This window comes from Schistocerca gregaria, chromosome 7 (genome assembly GCF_023897955.1).
Source record: "Schistocerca gregaria isolate iqSchGreg1 chromosome 7, iqSchGreg1.2, whole genome shotgun sequence".
Taxonomy (NCBI): Eukaryota; Metazoa; Arthropoda; class Insecta; order Orthoptera; family Acrididae; genus Schistocerca; species Schistocerca gregaria.
In genome coordinates, this window is record NC_064926.1 from 230,376,570 (window position 1) to 230,385,267 (window position 8,698).

At 41.8% G+C, this 8,698-nt stretch overlaps 1 non-coding gene across 1 annotated transcript; it reads right to left on the bottom strand.

The window, feature by feature from the left end:
* Positions 1-8,069: 8,069 nt before the first annotated feature.
* On the bottom strand, positions 8,070-8,144 carry Trnar-ucu (transfer RNA arginine (anticodon UCU)). The gene has a single exon. It is a non-coding gene; the product is annotated as a tRNA-Arg (tRNA).
* Between the last annotated feature and the right edge of the window lie 554 nt (positions 8,145-8,698).

Below are 8,698 nucleotides of genomic sequence, written 5' to 3' on the forward strand. Positions count from 1 at the left end.
GTAAATGGTGGGAGACCATACGATGTACGAATGCATGAATTTGAACGGGATCTTCGTACTGTCGATGAACCACCATCACCTAGTACAAGGAGAGTTAAGAGACGGGAAAGCGTTAACAACGTAATTATCTGCAACATTTTGTATGAAAATCTTCGGCTGGTCGGAGTGGCCGTGCGGTTCTAGGCGCTACAGTCTGGACCGAGCGACCGCTACGGTCGCAGGTTCGAATCCTGCCTCGGGCATGGATGTGTGTGATGTCCTTAGGTTAGTTAGGTTTAATTAGTTCTAAGTTCTAGGCGACTGATGACCTCTGAAATTAAGTCGCATAGTGCTCAGAGCCGTTTTGAGCCATGAAAATCTTCTATCCTCTTTATCAGCTTGATGACCTATCTTTGAACGCATATTAGTGTAGTGTGGTGCATTTCTGCGGTTCTGACCATGTACGAAGGTTGCCCAGAAAGTAATGCACTTCACTTTTTTTCTTCAACAATTCTTTACTAAACATAGTTGGAATTACGCAGACGAAAGCACGGTGTTTTATCTACACACCCTATTTTTCAAATAGTCTCCATTCCGTCTATGGCCTTCTTCCAGAGCGAAAAAGAGCGTATATTCCTTGTCGGTTCCAATCCTTGCCCTGGTAGGGGAGCTAGTGTTTTACTATGTGGATTACCTCCTCATAATCCTCAAAATGTTTTCCACAAATGGTATCCTTCAGTGGGTGAAACAAGTGGAAGTCCGAGGGCACTAGGACAGAGTTGTCAGGTGTGACAGGCGTGGATGGTCTCCCGACCGTTGCAAATCGTGGAATTCCACCGAACCGCCTTCTGATGATGACCTCACCCTCCGTACCCAGCGACTAACTGTACATCTGTGGACGGCAGATGCTCCATAGACTTTCCACAAGCGTTTGTAAATATTACCCACAGTTTCTCTCTGTGCAGTGAGAAATTCAATTACGGCACGCTGCTTGTAACGTACATAATCTACAAACGCCATTTTGAAACTGTCCTGCAGCTACGCTATCTGTCGGAAGTGACGGAAACTTTGCGCGCTTACTCAGGAGATTTTAAATAATACATACGTAATGTTTCGCATTCGTAGCATCGCTTTCGGCTGAGAAAAAAAAATGGGGTTCATAGCTTTCTGGGCAACCTTAATCGCTAATGAGGATGGATTTTCACATGATAGGAACTTTAATTACCCAAAAAATCACGGCTGGCTTAAGAAAAATTCTCATGAAGTGCGACACGATAGACATCAAAACATACAGCCTCAATTTACAGAACAGAGTCATTCATGATCATCTCACTGACCCTTACTTCTTCCTGTAACATCTTACCGGACGACCAAAGATCCTGTTTCTCAGAGATGAGCTGCTTCAGATGTGGTTTATGCGCGGTAGTTCCCCAACTCAGTATCTAATCAGATGTATCCGGATACTTGTTAGTAAACATTAATATGTAGTATGTTCACCCTCCGCGTTTCTAAGGCCTTTCCCATGCTGAGGGCATATTCGGTGAGGTGACTGAATGTTTGTGGAGTTGCGGCAGCCCATCCTTCTTGAAAAGCCAAAACCGCAGATATCTTTGATGTTTGGCGCTGAAGTCTAGAACCAAGCTGCCGTTGTAGCTCATCCCAAATGTATTCCACTGTGTTGAAATCACGCCTTTGGGCAGGCCACATGATTTCGTCATATTGTCTACAGAAGACTGCCTCACAGATGCTGCATTATGATAGAATGTAGTGCCATACTGATGCAAACGGCAAACGTCCCAAAGGTTCCCTACTGTACGCAGCGCAGAATGGTGTCAAATGTGTTTATACCATTCCGCATTAACTTTTTTCTTAAGCACAATAAGGGGGCACATCATAGCCACGAAAAAGAAGCGCATATCATTTCCTGCGTGCTTCACTGCTAGATTTTGGACTTTGTGGCAAGTTCTACGGGACCAAACTTCTGAAGTCATCAGTCCCTAAGCTTACACACCATTTAATCTAACTTAAACTAACTTACGCTAAGGACAACACACACACACACACACTCACAGAAACACGCATCTACGCCCAAGGGACGACACGAACCTCCGAAGGGGGGAGCCACGCGAACCGCGGCAAGGCGTCTTAGATCGAATGGCTTCCCCGCGTGGCTTCACTGCTGGCAATACACGTGATGGCAAGTAAGGCTCTCCAGATATTCACCAAACCTAAACCCGTTTATTGGACTGACATAGGAAACAGCTTGATTCACTACTCTTAAATATTAGTTGCTAGTGATCTACTGTCTAGTGTCGTCGCTCTTTGTTCTATCTCAAGCGATACTTACTACTGTCTACATAAATATGTGGCTTATGAGGAAGTGCTCGAACATTCCGCCCCATTCTTTTTAACAGTGATTGTGTTAGCTGGACTGCTGGTGGCCAAGTGGAACTCAGGAGTGATTCCTTCCGCTGCTTTCATACATTTTTTTTTCAGACAACCTTCGCGATGCTCGATGGTCCCCGGCTGTCAGTACATGTGTTGTGCCCAGTCTTGTTTTATCTATGGTTATTCCTCTGCGTTCCTAATTCACCATCAGGTCACGAACAGTAGACTTTGTCAGCTTTAGAAGCGTTGAAAAGTGGCTGATGGACTTGTTACGTAAGTGACATCCAGCGACTAGTCCACGTCCGATGTCACTGAGTTGCCCTGACCAAGCCACTCGGCTGTTACTGCTCCCATAATGACACTACAACACTCCGTATATCATATTTTTGTCTTGAGTAATAAATCCTCTCGTGCTTTCCTAACCAAGTACTTTCGGACTCATGTCCATAGGAACCTTTTTTAACATTTTGATGTCAACAACAAATTTGTAAAGTTTCTGTCGCATGTTTTTACACACCTCCTATAGTGTTTTTCCAGCAGCGCGTGGTAGCCGCACGGCCTGGGGCGCCTTGCCACGGTTCGTGCGGCTCTCTCTATCGGAGGTTTGAGTCCTCCGTTGGGCATGGGTGTGTGCGTTATCCTTAGCGTCAGTTAGTTTAAGGTATATTAAGTAGTGTGTAAGCCTAGGGACCGACGACCTCATGAGTTTGGCCGCACATTAACCTACCACCACCAACATAGTGTATTTCCTTGCTTCGAATTGGATGATTTATCATATTCGACGACATCCCATATCCCTTGAAAACAAATTTCCTTTAACCTTGCATTTGTCTGTATTCACCTCAAAACATACTCAAAAAAGTCTAAAGGACAATGAATATAGACCTGATTATGTTAGTTTTACAAGAAAGTGTAACTAACCATGAGCTTTGACGACATATTAGATATCATTGTCTATACGTTAGTCGGTTATGCCGAATGTAAGAAATGATATTCTCAGATTATAGACACTATGTTTAGCAAATCTGAAAACTTCTTCGCGATACGCAGTTATAACTCTTCTACCCTTGAATCTAAAGTACATCTTCCATCCTATGGCAAGAAAACAAAAACCAATAAAGCGCTCTCAGGTTTCCAGCTAAGTACGTCAGAAATGCGCGACGTTTCTGTCCTTCCCATCATCATCTGGCTACTTCGCTACAAAATAATAGGAGTAACACTCGAAATATCACAAAATTTCAACAAACTCAATTGGAAGCACAGGAGCTTTATATTACATCAGCACACCTAGAGAGTCAAAGAGATCATATCAAGCAAACAGGAGGTTTATCGTTTGAAACACGGTATAAACTAAAATGTTTGAGATCAGAACCATGTCAGACTGACAGCGGACATGGGCTGCGTACACGCGAAACAAATCTCTTTGTAACATGTTTGAAAAGTTGCACGACCCGGTGTTCAGAGTAAGTTCTTAAACGATTACAGTTTATACTAGTATTCACTAGAAAACATCCTCTTGGATCGCATGATTGACATACGTCTTTTCTTAATTTTCTTGTCTTCTAAATAAACTTATCATACATTTTTCTTCTCGAAGTAGCGCTCTGCAGACCATGGGCTAACACCAGAACTTATTTTCCATGTTTAGGGATAGTTTTCCCGATGGTTTTGAGATCCTGTCTGTAATGCTTGAGACTTCGATCAAGACATTCTTACTTTCCTTGAATGGGGCTCACCCCAGTATTTTGGGTTTTTGTTACAATCTAAATTTATCTTGTTTTCGTCCATACTGCCTCCTCGCACAACATGGAAAGCAAAGAGCTCGCAGTAGAAGAGGTCCACTCTCAGAGATACCACAATGGTTTTCGCTTATAACTTTCGAGTTCGTCGTTTCCAGCCCGTGGTCCCTTATTTCCGATTGATACATTTACCCTTCTCCATTATCCCGATAATTGGTAACATCATTACGGAATCACCCTGTATACTCCGTCTCATTTGATCTTTTTTCTGATAGTATGTTTCTTCTTTATCTGATAGATTTCTCGAAAACCCAGTTAAAAAGAAGTATGAAAGGTCCAAGGCCTTGTCTGACCCTCACTTTTACCTCTAATATTCTGCTGTCACGTTCATGAACTATAATTTCTTATTCCTAGATACATCATCCAGTCTAAATTCTTTCAGATTATAAATAATAATACTGGCTCGTTCCACATCATTTCTATTTATCGTCAGAATGATATATGGAACATGAAACTAAGTAATTAACTAACTAATATAAGCGCGTAGCTGTATCCTCTGATTCTGTTGCATCTTTTATTTCAGGGGTAGAAAATTTGTTCTAGACTCGAACACCATTTTCTGAAAATGGCTCCGTATTCCCCCAACCTGTAAATGCAATTCCTTTTGTCTTGGAGCGGATATTGCGTGGAATGGGAAACGCAGGTATGCTCCTGTACACACGGTGACCTTTTTCGCATTAGTAGTCTCGTGTAACAGTAATTTTCTGTGTGGACTATCATTAAGATGGTACGTACACCATTTCTCCATATGTCCTCACAGAGATTGACTATTAGCTCTATTGAATTTTCATTTGCCAGGTCTGTCAGGGACGTTTCAGCGCTCCTAAAGCTGACCAAGTCTGCTGTTGGTGATGGCTCTAGACCTACTTTATTATTTTTAAATGTGTTGATTATTTATTTACTTTTTGTCTTAGAAAGTGAATACAAATGTGGCAGGTTTGGGCTTAAGGCTAGTTTTAATTCTGTTTGTGCACAATTAAATCATCTATAAAACCATGAAGCTAAAAGGTGTTGTCGCTATTGTTTAAGCACATATTCTAATTTCCATATGTAACACGCTGGGGACCGCATAATCTTTTACGTCGAAACTGATAGATTGATCAAAATAGATGCGTCGGAGTTTTTCTGGAAGTCGTGGTCAGTAGGTTACAACTGTTTGTTGTTATACTGTCGCTCGCTCGTAGAACTGCTTCAGCAGTTGTTTCTCTTTCTCACCATGTCTAATTCCTATTTGTTAATCGACTTTCACACATTTCCATTTCCAATTTCTTTCTCGGCACTAATGAATCACATATGAATCACATTTACAGTTTCTTTCTGCGTACCAGTGAATCACATTTTACTCTGAGTTTAGTAGTACAATGTTCTAGTTCTTGGATCCAAACTTTTGTTAAGGGTATTCTTCCGAAACATCTCCACTGATCTTCAGTTTTGCTGTTATACCTATACGCTAACTTTCGGAGACCTTTTTGAGAAGGTTGAAACTCAATTCTATCTTACAGCAGTAGAGTTTAATATCAAACTTGGCACATCTTTATACGTTACTTTGACATTCAGTATTTCCCTTCCTACTGAATACTAGATAGTCAATTTGTTTCTGACCATTTAGGTTGTATTGTGATGACAATGCCATTTGTTTAGTGGTTTTATGTTTATAAAATGTGGAATTATCATAAAATGATAGTGACTTAAGATATGCAGTTTTGTTTTTATAACGTGCCGTACTGAATCGTGAATTGACACTTCATAAACGACCCCGAAGTTCTCTTGTCCCAGCCAGTCAAAATGTGAATACTATCTCGTATCCCACGTCTGTGTAACTAAAGTTTAAGGTCATAGTCCGTGTTAATTTGGCAAAAACAGTAAAGGTTACGAATAATTTTTAGAATACGAGCAATTCCTGTCCCATAACAGTTCCACATGATAACGAAGGAACATTCCGTATTACTGGAAGAGCCACACGCAAACAACAGCAGGAAGGAAAGTATAACGTTGACCTAAAAATCCCTTTCCGATAGAAGTCGCAACGGCGGGTCGTTACGGCGGGACACACGTTCTCCGCTTTCGCGCTCCACAGAATCGCCGCGCCCACAGCTCGCACGTTTCCAGATTTTCGGACCATTCCGGCAGCCCACGGCGGCTACTTTCACAGCCCCCTATTGTTATGCTGGACATTTTCTTTCGAGTAAAAGTGCCATAAAAATGTGGAGTCCACACCCCCGGCCACCGTGCTTTCGATTTTACGGTTCTTTCCCCAGGAGGCTTCATTGTCGTCCGGACCTCCGTTCACGGCGGCTACATGGAGCAGAAAGTTTACTACATATCGTAGTGAGAGGAGAAGAATCGTCTTCCATCGCACAGTCTTGCGGTGGGTGTATCTTTGCCGTTTTTACTGTCACGCAAAACTGTAGCAATCAAGGAATGACCAGAAACCAGTGTGTAACCATCATGCATTTCGCATTCGTGTAATATCTCTTGCTTATCTCCACAAAAATTCGGCTTAGACCTACCAAGTTTATTTGGTTTGATTTTTGCTCATACATTCATCGTCCTAACGGTAAAAGTTCACGAAAATATTACTTTTAAAATACTATTATTAGAGACAATGCAAGGGTATCGTGCTATGTATATCGAAATATCAACTTTGGCACTGTTTTGACCGGCATTAATACAACGATTCTATCTCTTTCCCGCAAGATATTTCACGTTATAGATGGCGAATCATTGTAACAGAGTAAGGTAGTTTTGTAAAGAAAAATCAATGAACTCAGTTTCATGTGCAGACACGAAAGCAACAACTTTTCTCGTAAACCTATTTTATTTTGGTTGTACTGTTTCAAAGGCCAAGGACTTGGTTTAGCAAATTTCTATTCTTTAAATCAATTCACAAATGAACACAATGCCGTCTTGTACAACACAAAGTTGTGGAAATGTTCACTTCCGAGTATGGTGGGAAATTCCAAATTATGTAAGAAGAAGACATTAGTAGAAACGAAATGAGAAGAAAAGTTAGGTTGTGGGGCCAACCTAGATCTCAAATGACGCAGTTTCGCTTTGTGATCGACACTTTCTGGGCGAACTGTTATAATATGTAAAAAATACCTCTCAGTTTACAAATGGCATCCGTTTCCGAGACACTCCTGTTTGAAATTTATAACGGGCCAGCCATGGTTTCCAGGTAAGCGTTGAGGAGTGCACGTGAATCATTTTACATTGTTCTGATTGCTGCTGGGTATGCGAAGAGAGATAATCGATTTGTTTTTCATCCACAGTGATCAGTCTGTAGTCCTACATAAGGTACTTCGTGACTGCTAGATACTACTGTGAAATGTTTTCCCACAATCACTTTGGATTACAGCTTAGTAATCAGTAATCATCATAGGCAGCGTCATGAACAAGCTTTCGTTCAGGTTCGTTTACTCTCTACTCTTCACTCGCAGCATCCTATAAAAGCATATATCTCGCTTTCTTATTTTTATGCTTTTTCAATACTATGTCGTGTACTTTTACAGTAGTTTTCTGTGTGACTGTTGAAAGTGTTTGCGTTACAATTTTTTACATCTTCTCGTCCTCTGTAAGCATTTCTGGAGCTGTAAATCAAGGAAAAAATGCATACGCTTGACAACTACAAGTCTTATACTTTTCAAACGAACATTCTTACATACATAACGCAGTTAAACCGCACTTGTCACCCTGACAAGATTTACGTCACTCTATACGAGTGTATTTAGCTATGTACCAGCATAGTATATCACCTACAGTCTTTCATTCTGTCCGTGTTCACACAACACAAATTAAACGCTAAAGTGAACAAACAGTACTTGCTGTGAAATGATGATTAAATCAAGACCCCAAGCTGCCGACAGGCGTTGATATATATCAACGGCGGCAGTTGGAAATGTGTGTCCCAACCGGGATTCGAACCCGGGATCTCCTGCTTAGATGGCAGACGCTCTATCCATCTGAGCCATCGAGGACACAGAGGATAGCGCGACTGCAGGGATTTATCCCTTGCACGCTCCCCGTGAGACCCACATTCCCAACTTAATGTCCACACACTACATTCGTAGTGCCCCTGCCTATTACACTCATTACTCGGTGCAGTCAATCTTACCGAGTCCCGTAAGATTTCGGGCAATGCGTATGCATCCAGCACATAAGAAGGAGGTCAGTGGCCGGTTAGCCTTAACTTTATGAAGATGGTATCTGTTCTTTCTGACATATCCGAAAGAACAGATACCACTTCATATAGTACTTGCTGTGGTTGCTCAAATGCTATACTTTGTTGGCTGTATAACTTATAGGCGCACATGCCAATACCGTTTTGAATAAATAATGACATAGCGGCATCCACGCATAAAAAGTAGGCAGTCCAGGTCTTCAGCTGGTGGGAGTAAGGGTAATTCACATTCAGAGTCGACACGGAAAACGCGAGCTTGGCTCGCGAAGAGTAGCCGAGGATCATTTTCCAAATGTTAGTAGTCCGTAGGCACACGTAGGCCGTTGTTACGTGGAATGTGGGCAGTGACTGA